An 18167-nucleotide genomic window follows, 5' to 3' on the forward strand; every position below is an offset into this window, starting at 1 on the left:
CACTCTGCTTTGGGGACCATATATACATTTATATAAATTTCTGGTCTTCAAGCAATGATTGATTTCCTTTCCACTGCTCAGCTACAGTAGGTTTATGAGAGTTTGGTAACGGCAGAGAGAATAAAAGACAACAGTGTATGGAGCTCCTGGAAGCCTCCTATAGCAACTGGAGGAATTACATAACTCAGCTGTACTTGCGATGCTCGGGGATCCCGCAGGAAGTGGTGAAGTGGTGAAGTGGTTGGGGGAGGAGGAGGTCCACCACCTGGAAAGATAAATGAATGGACAAGGCCACGCAGCTGGGCCACCACTTGTTGCTGCACAAAAAGGTGATTCCACTCTTTCCATTTCTCTTCTAACTGAAGGCGAGCCAGACGAACCTTAAGCTTAGCATCACTGCTAGAACCTCGACTGCCTGGAGAGAAAGCCTCAAAGCGTGGTAATGTTGCAGGAGGAGGATCACTTTCAGCTAATTTCCTCGGAGGAGTAGTTGATTCTATTTGCTCCTCCTTGGGAGTCTTTGGTTCTTCTAGGGAACCTGCATCATGTAAACTTCCATCAACATTGCTTTTATTTCTTTTTTTACACTATATTTGGACACTACAATGTTGAAGTGTGCCGCAATGCTAAGTAAGTCGTCTTTACGACATCTCTCAACTTGCTCCAAATTAGGACCATTCACAAAATCCTGTAGATTAAACGCCATTTTTACACAGATTTCCAACTACCACAGTGACTCATCATCAATTCGGTTGTTGAGTTGTTCATGGGAAAAAGATCCCGGACGAGCCCCCATTTGTTACGTCCACAAAGTGGAACAATAACTTAACAACAACCAAATTAAACAGAGTCAAAGTGAAGTTCAAAAATTAACAGTTTATTAAAGGATAACTGAAGGTTCACAAATGTGGTGGAGGTAGGGACAATATAGTTGTGCCAAATAATCAAAATTAACAAACCAAAACTAGGCCTAAGTGTACAGGGTACCCCAGACTTACCTATGCCCTCTACCTCCTTACCACAAACCTTATCTTTACTTTCCCACTGGAAACAAGAGTCTACACAATCCAAATACCTCATTACAAATGAGTCAGAGAGAGAGAGCCCAGAGTGTGCCTCTTTTATGTGCAGCCCACGACAGCGATTGGCTGGATCGGATTAGTGTGAGCCACTCTGCAGCTGGCAAACTCTGCACAGGTGGACTCCAATCACCTCCATTAACTCTGTATCCTGGAAGCACCTGCAAGACAAGGAGGAGGGCAGAACAACACAGGAGAAAAGCTCTGCAGGCCTGTCTGGCCCTGCAGGCACGTAACAAATAGCTCCCCTCAACCCGATTCCAGTGATGGGTGAGCCATTTGGGAAAGTAATTGTTGATTGTGTTGGACCGTTGCCAAAGACTAAGAGCGGTAATCAGTTTTTGGTCACAATTATGTGCACTTCCACCAGATTCCCAGAAGCCATTCCGCTACGGAAAATCACAGCTCCGGTTGTCACCAAGGCTCTTGTGAAGTTTTTCACGGTATTTGGTCTGCCTCGTGAGATACAAACTGACCAAGGTACCAATTTCAAGTCCAGAGTCTTTGCTCAGGCCCTGAAGGCCTTAGGAATTAAGCATGTTACCTCTAGTGCTTACCATCCAGAGAGCCAGGGGGCACTAGAGAGATTCCACCAGACTCTGAAATCAATGCTGCGCAAACACTGCCATGACAGTCAGAAAGATTGGGATGATGGCATTACTCTTTTGATGTTTGCTGCCCGTGAAGCAGTGCAAGAGTCACTCGGCTTCAGTCCTGCACAGTTAGTGTTTGGACATGAAGTTAGGGGTCCATTAAAGGTTCTCAAAGAACAGTTGGTGTCTCCAACAGACAAGATAAAAAGTGTTCCTGAGTATGTTGCCATGCTTAAAGTTCGTCTGCAGCGCGCCTGCTCATTGGCTAAAGAGGCTCTAGAATCTTCTCAGGTAAAGATGAAGCAGCACTATGACCAGAAGGCAGTCGCCCATTCATTTCAGCCAGGTGACAAAGTTTTGCTTCTCTTGCCTGTGTCTGGTTCGGCCCTCTCTATCAAGTTTTCAGGTCCCTATGTAGTAGAGAAGAAGCTTAGTGATACGAACTACGTTATCCAGACACCTGACCGCAGGCGACGTACCCGAGTGTGTCATGTAAATATGATAAAACTGTACCATTCTCGAGATGATCAAAGTGAGTCATCTCCAGTCCATAATGTGAAGACTGTTGTTTCACCTGTTGTCTCTTTTGCAGGAGTGAGTAGTGCTGGTGATGAAGATGGGTTGGTGATGCGAAATGCCACACCACAGGGGGCAAGGTTGAGCAACTCTGAGGTATTGTCTAACTTGCCCCAATACTTATCTCATCTCTGTAGTAACCAGCGTAAAGATATTGAACAGATAATAGGTGAGTTTCCAAGTTTGTTTGGTGATGTTCCCTCCCGGACTTCTGTCGTCAGTCACGACATTGTCTTGACCTGCCCTCGGCCGATAAAGCGAAATGCTTATCGGGCAAGTCCAGCAAAAAGGGAGGTGATGAAAAAGGAGGTTGACTATCTTCTTAAGAATGGATTTGCAGTGCCAAGTTGTAGTCCATGGAGCTCCCCTTGTCTCTTAGACATAAAGTCTGATGGGAGTCCTAGATTTTGTAGTGATTTTCGCAAAGTGAATGCTGTGACTGTTGCCGATGCATATCCTTTGCCACTTATGGATGACTGTATTGATGAGATTGGTCCGGCAAAATTTGTCACAAAGCTTGACATGTTAAAGGGGTATTGGCAAGTCCCTTTAACTCCACGTGCTTCAGAGATTTCTGCTTTTGTGACCCCTGATCATTTCCTTCAGTACACGGTGATGCCCTTCGGCATGTGTAATGCTCCTGCTACCTTCCAGAGACTGGTCAACAAAGTACTTGGAGGTGTCTCAAACTGCAGAGCCTATTTAGACGACATTGTTGTTTACACCGATGATTGGGAGAGCCACAAGGCCACATTAAGGGAAGTTTTCTGCCGACTTTCGGCTGCATCTTTGACCCTTAACCTTGCAAAATGTGATTTTGGCAAAGGCACTGTTCTTTATCTTGGTCAGCAGGTCGGTCAAGGAAGGGTGCGTCCTGCAGATGCAAAGGTAGCTGCCATTGCTGCATTCCCTGTACCCACCACCAGGAGGGAATTACGGCGTTATCTGGGGATGGCCGGGTTCTTTCGTCGGTATTGTATGAACTTTTCCACTGTGGCGGCCCCACTGACTACTTTGACCAGTCCATCCAAGCCCTTTGTTTGGACGGATGAGTGCCAAAAGTCCTTTGAGAGTCTGAAAGCTCTATTGTGTTGTGGTCCAGTTTTGTCTGCCCCAAATTTTTCCTTGCCTTTCAAGGTAGAGGTTGATGCCAGCGGTGTCGGGGCTGGAGCGGTGCTTCTGCAGGAGGACACCCAGGGTGTTGACCATCCCGTGAGTTATTTTTCTCGCAAATTCAATAAGCATCAGCTTAAGTATTCCACTATTGAGAAGGAGGCCCTCGCTTTGTTGTTGGCTTTGCAACATTTTGAGGTCTATCTTGCATCCACTGTTGAACCCATTAGAGTCTACACAGATCATAATCCTTTGGTGTTCCTCTCAAGGATGTACAATCACAACCAACGTTTAATGCGTTGGTCGCTGATGGTTCAGGGGTTCAACCTAGAGATAATACATAAAAAAGGGTCTGAAAATGTGGTAGCTGATGCACTATCACGTAGTTAGCAGGTTTGTAGTATAGCATTGTGTGTATATAATTCCAGCCATTGTTGGAATCTTATGGGTGGAGGTGTTACGTGCCTGCAGGGCCAGACAGGCCTGCAGAGCTTTTCTCCTGTGTTGTTCTGCCCTCCTCCTTGTCTTGCAGGTGCTTCCAGGATACAGAGTTAATGGAGGTGATTGGAGTCCACCTGTGCAGAGTTTGCCAGCTGCAGAGTGGCTCACACTAATCCGATCCAGCCAATCGCTGTCGTGGGCTGCACATAAAAGAGGCACACTCTGGGCTCTCTCTCTCTGACTCATTTGTAATGAGGTATTTGGATTGTGTAGACTCTTGTTTCCAGTGGGAAAGTAAAGATAAGGTTTGTGGTAAGGAGGTAGAGGGCATAGGTAAGTCTGGGGTACCCTGTACACTTTTGCACGTAGGTCCTTTTCATGTCTAGAAACACTAGGTTTAGTGGTTGTTGCCATCCCATGTATGTTTTGTAAACTGCTGTTAGTAGATAACTTAGTCAGCCTTTTTGTTTGTTGTGTTTAAAGAAGACAGATTTAGTTAGGCCTAGTTTTGGTTTGTTAATTTTGATTATTTGGCACAACTATATTGTCCCTACCTCCACCACATTTGTGAACCTTCAGTTATCCTTTAATAAACTGTTAATTTTTGAACTTCACTTTGACTCTGTTTAATTTGGTTGTTGTTAAGTTATTGTTCCACTTTGTGGACTGGAGACGATGAGATTCATTTTAGATTCTGAGATTTAGACATGACTGAGGCGTCCTTTATTCATGAAACACATTGCCTCTCTGCTCAGGTCAAATCACGGGATTTAACCCAAATATGCTGAACCTTAAAGGCCAGTGGCCGCTGTACCGTTACGGAGGTCTTTGAGAACGTTCATGAAGAAATGTGTCTGAAAATGCTGCGTTTTAACTCTAGTTCTAACTCACACAGGCTCCGCCCTCTACTGCCACCCAAATCTGTGAGCCGTCTTCGCCACGGCTTTTACGATCCAGCTCGTCCAGCTCAGGCGGCCTTTGTCTCGCCTACACTTCCGGATATCTGGCAATATGTAGAGGCGTCTTGCCCCGGCGTACCCCCATTTGCCCATTGAAATGTGCATAAACATAGCCAGACGATCAGAACGTGACTACCGAATACGTGCATACCCGGCGTACCCCCCTAGACGAGTGCCTTGCGGCTCATCTGCTTCCACAATCAGCTAGAAAAGCAGAACGCCCCTGTTACCGCTGGTTCGTAGCAGGGAAACATTGGAGTATTTTGAAACGATATTTCAACTGGGAGCTCAGGTGGGTGCAGCTGCTAATAATTAGGCAACCTCATGTCAAGAGGCGGACCTCTGCCAGACAAATGGAGGCTTCGCCCGGAGGTTGTGAAGCAGATTTGGTCCCGGTTCGGGAGAACGGAAGTGGATCTGTTTGCCAGCTGACGCAACACCCGCTGCCTGCTCTGGTTCTCCCTGGCACGGCAGGACGACCCACCGCTGGGGATGGACACGTTTGCACACGTGCCATGCCAAGAAAGCTACTTTTCGCTGCTCCATCTCATCCTCCGCCCCCTACTGGAGAGAGTGAGACCTGCAGGGTTACACCATGGCTTTACCCAGATCAGTTGTGTTCTATCTGAGGTGGCTAAGGGTTAGATAGAAGTAGGCGGGCTGCGGTGTCTGGATCAGTGTAGTTAGGTCGCAGGGTGTTGTAAATTCTTGCATTGTCAAATGGCAGCCTCTGCCATGGACAGGATAACCTCATCAAATCATTCCCCTGCCTGCTGGCCAATTACACACAGGTGGCCTCAATCCACTGAGGCCATTCATTCCCAGGAGACAGAGGAAGAAACCACAGCGTTATGGGTTTGAAGATCTGTCAGGAAAATCCATCTCTACACTTAACATGCATCAAGAGTCTTTGTCAAACATGATGGAATCACTGAAGGAAAGTGAAATGGAGGAAACCAATGAAATGGAACTCATTCGAGGCAAAATGGAGGAGCTTGAGAAACGCAGCCGGGAACGACGGGAAATGTTGGAACACATTAGCACATTGCTGGGGCAGAGCACAAATCAACCCCAGGCTCAAGATGAGCCACAACTTGAGACACAAGAGGAAGCACCTTCCCATGATTCTCACCTTCCAACATTCTCAACAGTCAACTACCCTGCACCTAAACACAGTGCTAATCCTGTTCAGTCTTCAGCCTTTATTCAAGCAACACTGAGTCATGAACCACTGAAGCTTCATGATGAACTGAGAGGGGCTGAAGGTGGTTTTGAACCACTGGTTATGAGCTGAACTGTTGCTCTCATGTCGACCGTTTACTGAGCAAGCTGCCAAGATATTTGAGAGAGAGTTTCATCGAGTTCTTGCACTTACAAGGCAAACTCACTGTAGCCACATTGAACCCATACAATCTAAGGGACTTGGCTGGATGGTTACAATCCAAAGCCCAACAACAGAGGCTTTCAAACCGACTTGTACAACGGTATCAGCAGGAACAGCCCAGCAACAGGCAACCCAAAACCACCAAGAATAGGAATCAGGCAGTTGTCTATCATGGCTCGAATCCGGATGTTCCTCCGATCCAGTTCCGGCAGTCCCCACGGAAAACTAATCCTTCTGTTACCACATATCAAAGGTCTAACATCCACTGCCTGTTCTGTCGAGGCCATGATCATTACCTCACCAAATGTCCTCAAATGAAGTCCAAAACCAAAGAGGAACTACAATCATGGATAAAGAAGGATAAAAGATGCTGGAGGTGCGGACGTACCTCTCATTCAACCATGGATTGTACACTTAAGAAACCTTGTCCTGACTGTGGTGAGCTCCATCTTCAGATCTTGCATCCTGTGGCTAGACAAGAGCCACGCCCTGAAATCTCACGCTCACACAGCAAAGTGTACTTCTCTCACTCCAACTCCTCTAACCGTGTGCTCCTTAAAGTTGTCCCAGTACTCCTCTGGAATGATAATATTTCACTGAGTACATATGCCATACTAGATGATGGCTCTGTTCGATCCATGATCCTGCCTGCTGCTGTCCAACAGCTTCAACTGAAGGGAAAGGAGGAGGTACTTACCCTCCGTAACATTCGTTCTGACATCACCAACATTGAAGGCGAAAGCGTGCAGTTTGAGATCTCCCCCATCTCAGCACCCACGGTCAGATACCCCATTCGGCATGCTTTTACTGCAAAGGAGATCGATCTTATTGATCAGACATACCCAGTTCAGTCTCTTAAACGCCGATACCCATATCTAAAAGATATCCCCCTTCAGCCTTTCAGGAGAGTCCAACCTCTTGTCTTAATTGGCTCAGACAACTCTCATCTTATCTCACCCATGGAGCCGGTGAGAAGAGGTCTTCAGGGAGGACCCATTGCTGTGCACACTCAGCTGGGTTGGACCCTCCAAGGTAATGAGGGTTTACCTATAAGTTGTCCTCCTGTACACCAATGTCTGTTCACTGCCTCCATCATGCCATCTGATTCCTTGCTTAGTCATGTGGAAAAGCTATGGAAACTGGATGTACTACCCTTCCGCAGTGAGAAACAAGTCACTCGGTCCCAACAAGACAAACAGGCCATTAATATGTTGGAGGCGCAAACGAAAAGGGTGACTGTCGATGGAATTGAGCGCTATGCCACTCCACTTCTCCGGATTCATGATGCTCCCAAACTGAAGGCTCCAATGGTTGCTACCATGCCCAATCTAAGGAGTACAGAAAGGAGGCTCCTCAAAGATGAGGAGAAGACAGCTGTCTACAATGAGGAGATACTAAAGCTGGAGAAAGCTGGCTATGTCAAGAAAGTTCCTCTTGAAAAAATTAATAGCTCATCGGAATCTTGGTATCTGCCCCATCATCTGGTCCATCACAATAATAAAGCCCGCTTGGTATTCAATTGTTCATTCAGATTCCAGGGGATGTGCCTGAATGACCAGCTACTTCCTGGTCCAACTCTGAGCCCTTCCCTTATTGGGGTCCTCCTTCGTTTTCGCCAATACCCGGTAGCAGTAAGTGGTGACATCAAGGGCATGTTTCACCAGGTGCGACTGCTACCCAAAGACCGGCCCTTGCTCAGATTCCTTTGGCGAAACATGAAGAGGGTACTGGAACCTGATGTTTATGAATGGCAAGTGCTACCCTTTGGCACCACAAGCAGCCCCTGTTGTGCAACTTTCGCTGTTCAGAAACATGTCCAAGATCACTGTGAGGGATACGAGGAGATCAAATGGGCTGTGGAGAATAATTTCTATGTTGACAACTGTCTGACAAGCTGCCTCAGTATCCCAGAAGCAAGATGCCTGGTTGACAAAACACGAGAACTTCTGGCCATAGGTGGCTTCCAAGTGCGTCAGTGGGCTAGCAATCACCCGTCAGTGGTAGCTCATTTACCCCCAGATGTGCAGTCACAGAGCTTGGAACTATGGCTCTCACAGAACCGTGTTGAACCGGTAGAGTCCACTCTGGGCCTGAAGTGGAACTGCTCCCCCGATGTCTTGAGCTATCAGCACAAGCCCCTGCAGCAGTCCCCAGTAACCATGAGAAGGATCTATCAAGTGCTTGCTCAACAATATGATCCCTTAGGGTTCCTTATACCCTACCTTACCAGAGCCAAAATCCTCGTCCAACAGCTTTGGTCAAAGAAAAGAGATTGGGACGACCCAAACTTACCTGCAGACCTCCACGCAGCCTGGGAAGCATGGGAGAAGGAGTTACCCAATCTTCAGTTTATTACCATCCCCCGATGCTATACCCCAGCAGATAGACCCGATGTCATTACTCAGGATCTGCATGTCTTCTGCGATGCTTCTGAGCGAGCATATGGAGCAGTTGCCTATCTGCTCAATGAGTATAAGGAGGAATGCCACACTACCTTTGTCATGGCTAGGTCTAGAGTTGCCCCTAAGAAGCAATTATCTATGCCACGTCTGGAGTTGTGTGGTGCTTTAGCTGGCGCTCAACTAGCCAAACTCCTTCAGAAAGAGCTTAGCATCACTCTCCGTCACACTACCTTGTGGACAGATTCCACCACCGTTTTGGAATGGCTGCAATCCGAATCCTGCCGCTTTAAGGTGTTTGTGGGCTTAAGAGTGACAGAAATTCAAGAGCTCACAGACCTTCATTCCTGGCGTTATGTGGATTCTTCCAATAACCCTGCAGATGACATTACCCGAGGAAAAACTCTTTCTGACCTATCCCAGCATAATCGCTGGAGGAATGGACCTCCCTTCCTTAAGCAACCACATGACAGTTGGCCTATGTGGCCTAAACATACAGTCAAGCCAGACCCCACTGAACTCAGAGGTCTCACTTTTTGCTGCCTGACAACCATTGAAACTCGGAGTCAGCAACAACTGAATCTCACACAGGACTCATGGAAAGACCTAGTACAAGTCCGCTATGATAATCTCAACAAGCAGACCTCTGAGAGTTCACCAGCACCAACCTATGGGGATGCTGAGATCAGATTGCTTAAACAGTGTCAAGCGGAAAGTTTTCCAAGGGAGCAGAAGTCCTTGCAAACTGGCAAACCTCTTCCTCGGAACAGCAAGCTCAGAGCTCTTGCCCCTGAACTCGATAAGCTAACAGGCCTCATAAGAGTTGGTGGAAGGCTACGGAACTTTCAAGGGTCTCTTGAGATTCCTGTGCACCCGGTTGTGTTGGATCCTTCACACCCAGTCACTAAACTGCTTGTTAAGGACTTTGACGACCGTCTTCTCCATTCTGGCCCCGAGCGTGTCTTTGCTGAAATCCGTAGACACTACTGGATTCTCCGTGGGAGGCAGGCTGTAAAACGTCATCAATCATCCTGTCCTGCTTGCCAGCGATGGCGAGCGAAGCCTAAAGTCCCCCTTATGGCCGATCTTCCACCTGCCCGTCTTAGGCTATTAAGCCCTCCATTCCTTTCTACAGGAGTAGACTGCTTTGGGCCTTTCATGGTCAAAATCGGACGGCGTAGAGAAAAACGCTGGGGTGTCATATTCAAGTGCATGACGACCAAGGCAGTACACCTCGACCTCCTCAACTCTCTGGACTCTGATGCATTCCTCCTTGCTCTCAGGAGGTTTATATCCCGCCGAGGTAAACCTATGGACCTACATTCTGACAGGGGCACAAATTTCCGTGGGGCTGAAAGGGAGCTTCAAGAAGCATTTCATGCAATGGAACCCGAACTTCAACAGAAACTCAGTGACTATCAACTCACGTTCAAGTTCAATCCTCCAAACTCTCCTCATTTTGGAGGTATCTGGGAGAGAGAGATTCGATCATTGAAGAATGCACTTCGAGTTGCAGTGGGTCACCAACCAGTGTCTGAGGACGTACTTAATACTGTGCTGATAGAGGTGGAAGGAATCCTTAATTCAAAACCTTTGGGATACACCTCCTCAGATGTGGCTAACCTGGACCCAGTTACACCAAACATGCTGATCATGGGGCGGCGAGACTCCACCTTACCCCAAGTAACCTACGCTCCTGAGTCCATGGGGCGGCGCCGATGGCGCCAGAGTCAAATCCTGGCAGATCAGTTCTGGTCACAGTTCATTCGGGATTACCTCCCTACCTTGCAACCACGGAACAAATGGCTAACTGCGACAGATAACCTGGAGGAGGACACAGTAGTCCTTGTTATGGATCCTCAACTGCCCCGAGCCCAGTGGCTCATTGGAAAAGTAAAAAAGGCCCATCTCAGTCCGGACGGACGGGTCAGATCTGCGGACATCTTGATTCAGGACCGGACCTACACCAGACCAGTCGCACGGCTTATCCCGTTGCCCTCACTGCCACCTTGACAACTTTAAGGAATTCTGTTCTCAGTCACAGAAGCTGGGCTCCTGTGGGGGCGGCTGTTGTAAATTCTTGCATTGTCAAATGGCAGCCTCTGCCATGGACAGGATAACCTCATCAAATCATTCCCCTGCCTGCTGGCCAATTACACACAGGTGGCCTCAATCCACTGAGGCCATTCATTCCCCTCCCCCTGATTGGCAACTGCAGTCAGGTGTGTTGCTCCAAAGACTATATAAGGCCCACAGCAGAGAGCAGCAGAGCTCTCTGCTGCATCATCCAATCATGCCATGCGTCCCTGCGAATAAATCATGGTTTGGATGCCAATAAACCCCCTTAAACTGATTCCGTCGTCCTCTCTCTTTAATTTGAGAATCTTAGGCGGTTGGCCCTGCCGGAACCCAAGAAAGTTTTATTACAGGGCGTACATCCATCGGGCTCCACCACTGTACCCAGAGAGTCCAGTAGAGGGCTCCGCCTGTGCTTATAGAACTCGGGTTACAATATCGCAACCTATGTTCTTGTAGTTCTAAGCAAACTAGTCAAAAACACGTATTCTTCATATAATGGGACTGAGCTGGGACTGTTGGTTTCCCTGTTCAGATCCATGACAACAGACACTGTTTGTCTGTACTGGCTGGTTAGTTATTTGAAGGGTTCTTTGTAGAAACTGCATGATTAACTGTCAATGAATATGTACGAACATTTTAATCACAGTGAAAATAAAGTTACTGCTGCACCAATAAAACAAAAAGAACAATCAATCATCACTGATCATCACTGTCAGGACTGTCGAGTCCTCATTCAGCTTTTCTTTTTCAAATACGTCTTTTTGTACTTTCACTGTACACTGTTTGTGGGACTTTGAATTTCCTGTTTCTTATCTTGTTAATTTCCTGAAGTGAATATTATTCCCGTAATGACGGTGTTTCAGGACGTGTATTTTTATAAACTGCCATGCCCCCCCGCCCCATTAACTTTAATAGAAGAGGCAACAATGCAAAATTAGAATGCTGTCACAATGACAGAATGACCAAGTCGTCTTTTAGAGGTTCCTTGTGTTTGCATCAGGGATGGAACGGTTCAGGGAAAAAATCAAAACCGTTCGGTTCACTAGTCACGATTCTCTGGTCACGTTCTCTGGTCACGTTCCCTAGTCACGGTTCCCTGGTCACGTTCTCTGGTCAGGTTCTCTGGTCATGTTCCCTAGTCACGGTTCTCTAGTCACGGTTCCCTAGTCACATTCTCTAGTCACGGTTCTCTAGTCACGTTCTCTAGTCACGGTTCTCTAGTCACGTTCTCTAGTCAGGTTCTCTAGTCACGTTCTCTAGACACGTTCTATAGTCACGGGTCTCTAGTCACGGTTCTCTAGACACGGTTCTCTAGTCACGGTTCTCTAGTCACGGTTCTCTAGTCACGGTTCACTAGTCACGGTTCACTAGTCACGGTTCTCTAGACACGGTTCTCTCGACACGGTTCTCTCGTCACGGTTCACTAGTCACGGTTCTCTAGTCACGTTCTCTAGTCACGGTTCTCTAGTCACGGTTCTCTAGTCACGGTTCACTAGTCACGGTTCTCTAGTCACGGGTCTCTAGTCACGGTTCTCTAGTCACGGTTCACTAGTCACGGTTCTCTAGTCACGGTTCTCTAGTCACGGTTCTCTAGTCACGGCTCTTTAGTCACGGTTCGGGTCGTGTATGAATTGTTCATTTGAAATAAGTTATGAGACCAATTGTGTAATTTTTTCATGTAGAGTTTGGCTCCCATTTATCGTCACATTAGAAATCAAGGCCTGTTGAAGGAGGCTGGGACACGGGGTGGACACGGGGTGGACACGGGGTGGACACGGGATGGACACGGGGTGGACACGGGGTGGACATGGGTGGACACGGGGTGGACACGGGGTGGACACGGGGTGGACACGGGGTGGACACGGGATGGACACGGGGTGGACACGGGGTGGACATGGGATGGACACGGGGTGGACACGGGGTGGACACGGGATGGACACGGGGTGGACACGGGGTGGACACGGGGTGGACACGGGGTGGACACGGGGTGGACACGGGTCTTGAGGTACGGGGTTTAACACATGCTCAGTGTAACTGAAGCTGCGGTCGTGCGTTGCTATTGGTTCAGTTTCTGCGAGTGCAGAGCAGATTTTACTGCTCATATGTTGATGAAGCGTGACCCAGCCTCCTTCTCAGGATGAAGTGCAGAGTAGACACGATAAAGTCCAGTTAGAGGATCTGTTGAATCTGGAAATCTCAAGCCTTGGGCCAGGAACGGCAGAGATCCCAGCTCAATATTCTTCAGGTTCAATTTTAATGGAGTCAGAAAGTCAACACAGGTTACTCAAATGAATCACATAATGCTGTACAAGTATTTTGCAAAAAGCAGAGTTTTCATCGTGTTTAATATCAACAGACACAAACACAACCAAAACCCGAGCAGGTCCGGACACGTCTGTCCGGACGCAACTGCCCGCGGTCTTTAGATCATAACCTTATATACTTGGAACAAAGAACTCACCTCCTATTTTCCTGTCATCGTAAATTGTAGTATTCCTCAATTCTACTGGTCTCTGTCTTACTAATCAGCATATGACCTCTGCCATACATATGATCTTGGTACCTCCTCTGCCAGATTCCCTGTTTTGGGCCCCCTGCAGCTGCAAGGTTGCTTGGATCAGCATTACATCACTAGAGCTGTGAGTTACAGTGGCCAGTGTGAGTATTACAGCACTGGGATCAATACAGCAGCACTATGATTGTATGCTGTTTCAATAGTAAAAACAGTGTTATAGGATTAATACTTTTATCATTGTTTATCACATTTTTATATAGTTTAAAAGGGATTGCTTCCTCAGATCCACCAGCATCGTTTGGCTCTGCTGTATGGGAGCATTACGGGTTTAGTGTTACCATGGAAATGACGGAAAATAGTGGTGGATGTTGAAATCAGAACATGACCTCCTCGCTGTAACAGAAATGTACCGAACCAAAAACCGTGAAATGAACCGAACTGGGAATTTTGTGAACCGTTCCTACCGATTTGCATACTGTAATATTTCACCGGAAATATGCAACTCACGTGCTATTGGTTTCATTCCAATATCAGTATCACATACTGTTGTAGCGTACTAAAGAGCATGTTAGTATAGAAGTTTGGACACAGCTATGCATGAAGAACAGGTCCCTGTTCCTAGAGAAGACGTGTAGCTCGCTGCTGAGAGCAGCAGGTGTCAGCAGTTTGACAGGATGGAGACATTCACACTGCTGCTGTTAGAAGACCAGAAACCCTGTTCCTCACATGGAGCCTATACAGCTGAACAAATTCAGTAAACTAAAATAATCCTGTTTATTCTCATCCAGCTAATTAGGTTCTTTGAAAGCACTTTGAGGATAAATCCTGGATGTTGTTATCTTGGGTAACAGTGTGCTCTTATTTTGAAATAAAGGCTGATCATGTGCTTGTGGTTCCATGAGGTATAGCAGGTGTGTTGGGAACCCTCCCAGCATGCACTGAGGCAATAGATTCTTCCTCTTCTTCTTCTTTTTACAAACTTGTATTCATTTTTATTTTGATAATTGCAGATCATGTTTACAATAACCTGCATGTTCTTAACTAAAATTATCATAACAACACTCTTTCATTATGATTCAAAGTAAGCCATTAGAATTTGAAAATGACTTCATGTGAATGTGGTTCACAGTAAAACCCGTCTGGGTCAAGATCCAGCTGACTGTCCGTTAGCCTGCACCTTTACAGGTTTGGGCTTATAGGACTTGTTGCTATGACAACAGGTCCAGCTATACATGACTCCATTGTGGTGTGTATCTTTCTGGTTGATATAATGAAATGCTCAGTTTTAGCAAAGTGACAAGTAATAACAAAAATGTTATGTTTTTATATATATAACTTAAGGGACCATGATGGCAGATACCACCAATCCTATTCAAATGGAAGTTTCTCTCCTGATCAATCATTTTCTTCACCTACAGTACATGAAGAAAATGATTGATCACTTTCTTCTTGTACTGTAGGTGTCATGTAGGGGAGACCGGGGGTAATTGTAACATTGCAAATATCTCGACTCAGAAACAAAAAGTTGATCTGATCTAGATTCTGATTTAAATCCTTTGACCAACAGGAACGTGCATCCTGCTTTGAAGAGTGTAAATATTTGATGGTGATGCATTTCCCCGGGTTATAATGGGGATGTGTGACGTTAGCACACAAAAACGTACCTGCTGGGAACTTATTGTCTAATTATAACTAATGTCTAAATGTCATTGTGGTACCACAGTACTGGGCAGGTAACACTAGTGACGACTTTGCTCTCAACTCTTTTACAGTTGCTTATCAGTTCATAAATCACAATGAGTGTTGTGTATACAGTTAATCCAGGTACTCATGTTGAGTGTAATATTTACTCACAGCTGTTAATAGGAAGATTAATGAATGCAGCAGAACAGAAGGCAACACAATGGTACTGTGAGAAGGCAACAACACAATACAGGGTGTAACCAAATACAATGCAAATGTGGCCACATGAATGAACCAAAACCATTGAGCTCCTTTACAGTAAATGTCACAGAAATTAATCAGCAGGCTTTTTTTCCAGTCCAAGTGCACAATCAAAACTAAAGTCATTCCAGTAATGCAACACAAATCTAGTTATTCACTACACATACTTTTATAGGATAACTACAGATATGGAAATGCAACAGTGCTAGTGTCGTCTGTATTTGGTCACCAGTTCTCAGCCACATCACACCTCATGTCCTCTATTACAACACACCCAGGAGATAATCTCTTTGCATGCCTGATCCGTCCCTGGCTATCTTCAGCATGATATGTCCAGACATCCAGGATTCATCGTGTCCCAGAGGAACATCTGTTCATGTGGCTGGTGGTCAGAAACCTTCCACCTCCGTGAAGAACACAGTTCCTCTGTGGGGTTGAGGAATGGAGAGTAAGACGGAGGGAAAAGTGACACCATCCTGGGATGAGCTGTAAACCAGTCTGTGACCTCACCTGGTCACAGACTGTGATGTCTTTATTTGACTATTTACTACATCGTGGGTTAAAACTCAAGACATCAAAACTATTAAATAACATGTGGAATTAAGTAATAAACAAAAAAAGTGTAAAAAAAGCAAAAATATGTTTTATATGTTAGATTCTTCAAAGTAGCCACCCCTTTGTTTGGCAAAGATGTTCTTTAGCAAACTTGATATATAACCTGCATGTCTTTGTACTGTGGGAGGAAACCTGAGCACCCGGAGTAAACCCACGCTAACAGCATGAAAATGTAAATATCTTTTGATGTGTGTTGATTAGAATGATAATTTTTTCCCCTGATTGCCGAGACTCGGGAGAACATTTCTCAAAAGCCCAAAACCTTATTCCTTCTTGTTGTCTGTGTGGTTTCAATACATTTCTATGAGATAAAATTTCAGTTTTATTTTTTCTCTTGTCTTTATGGTAATTTTAATTATTTATACATTCATGTGACATCACTGCAGCCTACATATTCTGATAGCCCAGTTTGTCCTGAAACAAAATATGCAATTTTCATGATTGTGCAATACAGTGTTGAGATTGGAGAGTGATTTTTACAAAAGGAGACCAGGCGGACCAAAAATTAAAAAAAATGGCTTAGACCCCAGCCACCGCTCACCAGACTCAGGACAGTTCAACTCTAGTAACCCCTCAGGTAAGGTACTGAAGGTACTGCAGGTATCTATTGTTTTTTATTTAATTTTTTATTTAATTATTTATGTTTCAGTGTATTCTGTTGTACATGATGGGAATTTCCTTGGAAAGCACTTTGTGCTTTGTGCTTGAAAAGTGATGTATTTCCTTTTGTTGTCTAGCTATATATGTGTGTTTGTATGTATGTATGTATGTATGTATGTATGTTTATATGTATGTGGATGTATATGTGGATGAAAATAAACGGAAGTTCTGCTGTCTTGCAGGTAGAAATACACAGTAAAAGGGCCAAAAATGCACAAACACCAATCATATATTGAGACAGATTTAATTAGATTTGTTCAATATTTAATATTTAAAATGCTTAACAAATACGGTTAAAAAAAAAATGCAGGAATACATACATATTTAATTCCAATGAATTTATTGTGAGAATTAAATGTTCCTAAAATCATGCAGGGAATCATCATTGGCTTGAAGTGAATAATTGTTAATGCAGAAAAATAATGTTGACATTTTACTATATTAGTATATACTGTACAATATTTATTTATTCATTTATATTAATCTGATATATGTCATCATTCTGTTAAAAATAAAAAATAAAATAACTGTGCAATAAATAACATTGATAATTGTTTAATCCGTGCTGCTTTTCTCTGTTGATGGAGTTCATGTTTCTTCACACTGCCTCCGCTCGCTGCCTTGAAGGACAAACCGGATTCAGTATTCAGTATTTTATACATTTACACGATGATTAAAATGGTACTTAAACTACTAACCAGAGCCATGTTTCGTGTGCCCACATCATACTTTAACAGAAACCTACAAGCTTATCATAAGTGACTATTTTTCTGTGGTCATAGGTTTGTGAGAGTGACAGCAAAATCAGGCAGTTGACCATCAAAACAACCACGACCCTCAATCAGACATAACGGTCTCCTTAAGCCACGGTGAGTCTTAGTGACATCTCCAATCCAAATTTATTTAGAAAAGCACATTAAAAAACAACAAAAGTTGACCAAAGTGCTGTACAGTTATACATAAAAACATAAAAATAACACAATAAAACACTAAGACCAACTTAAAACCAACAGGACATTAAAATAATAAAAGCGTTAAGACCAATAGGAAAGGAAAAAAGGATTAATAGTCAACTCTAGTGTTCCAGAGCTTAGGAGCTGCAACTCAAAAGGCTAAGTCACCCCTGAGCTTCAACCTATAGACTATAGGGACAGTCAGAAGCAACTGCTATGTTGATCTGAGTGATGAAAGAGGTGGTTTTAAAAGGTCTGAGGGATAAGTCGGAGCTTTCCCATTTAACGATTTATATGTCAATAATAAAATCTTAAAATCAATCCTAAAAACGCACAGGGAGCCACTGAAGAGAAGCCAGAATCGGGAAGATGTGCTCCAGTTACCAGTTCTGAACGAGCTGCAGGCGACACAAAGAGGCTCGACTAACACCAATGTGGCATTACAATAATCAAGACGTGTGGTGATAAAAGCATGCATTACCTTTTCAAATTCATTAAAAGATAAAAAAGGACTTCACCCTGGATAGTTGGAAAAAACCTGATTTCACAACTAAGTTTATTTGTTTGTCCATTTTAAAACCCTTGTCCATTATGAACCCTAGATTCTTCACAGAAGGAAGGACAAAAGGTCCATGTTGGGGTCATTTCTGTCTCCATCGGGTCCTAAAAATAACAATTTCAGTTTTGTTCTCATTGAGATCGAGAAAATTTAAAGCCATCCAGTCTTTGATGTCTTTGAGACAGGCTAGCAATGTTGCCCAAGGAGCTTGAGTTATCCTTTTTTAAGGGCAGGTACAGCGGTGTGTCATCCACATAGAAGTGGAAGGATATTCCATACTTTCTAATAATGGACCCCA

At 44.9% G+C, this 18167-nt stretch overlaps 1 long non-coding RNA gene across 1 annotated transcript; it reads left to right on the forward strand.

Annotated features, from left to right (window-relative positions):
- The first annotated feature begins 4467 nt into the window (after nt 1–4467).
- On the forward strand, nt 4468–11316 carry LOC141754247 (uncharacterized). Its single transcript, XR_012590581.1, has 2 exons — nt 4468–5440; nt 10959–11316. It is a non-coding gene; the product is annotated as an uncharacterized LOC141754247 (long non-coding RNA).
- The last annotated feature ends 6851 nt before the right edge of the window (nt 11317–18167 follow it).

Source organism: Sebastes fasciatus, chromosome 17 (assembly GCF_043250625.1).
Source record: "Sebastes fasciatus isolate fSebFas1 chromosome 17, fSebFas1.pri, whole genome shotgun sequence".
Lineage (NCBI taxonomy): Eukaryota > Metazoa > Chordata > Actinopteri > Perciformes > Sebastidae > Sebastes > Sebastes fasciatus.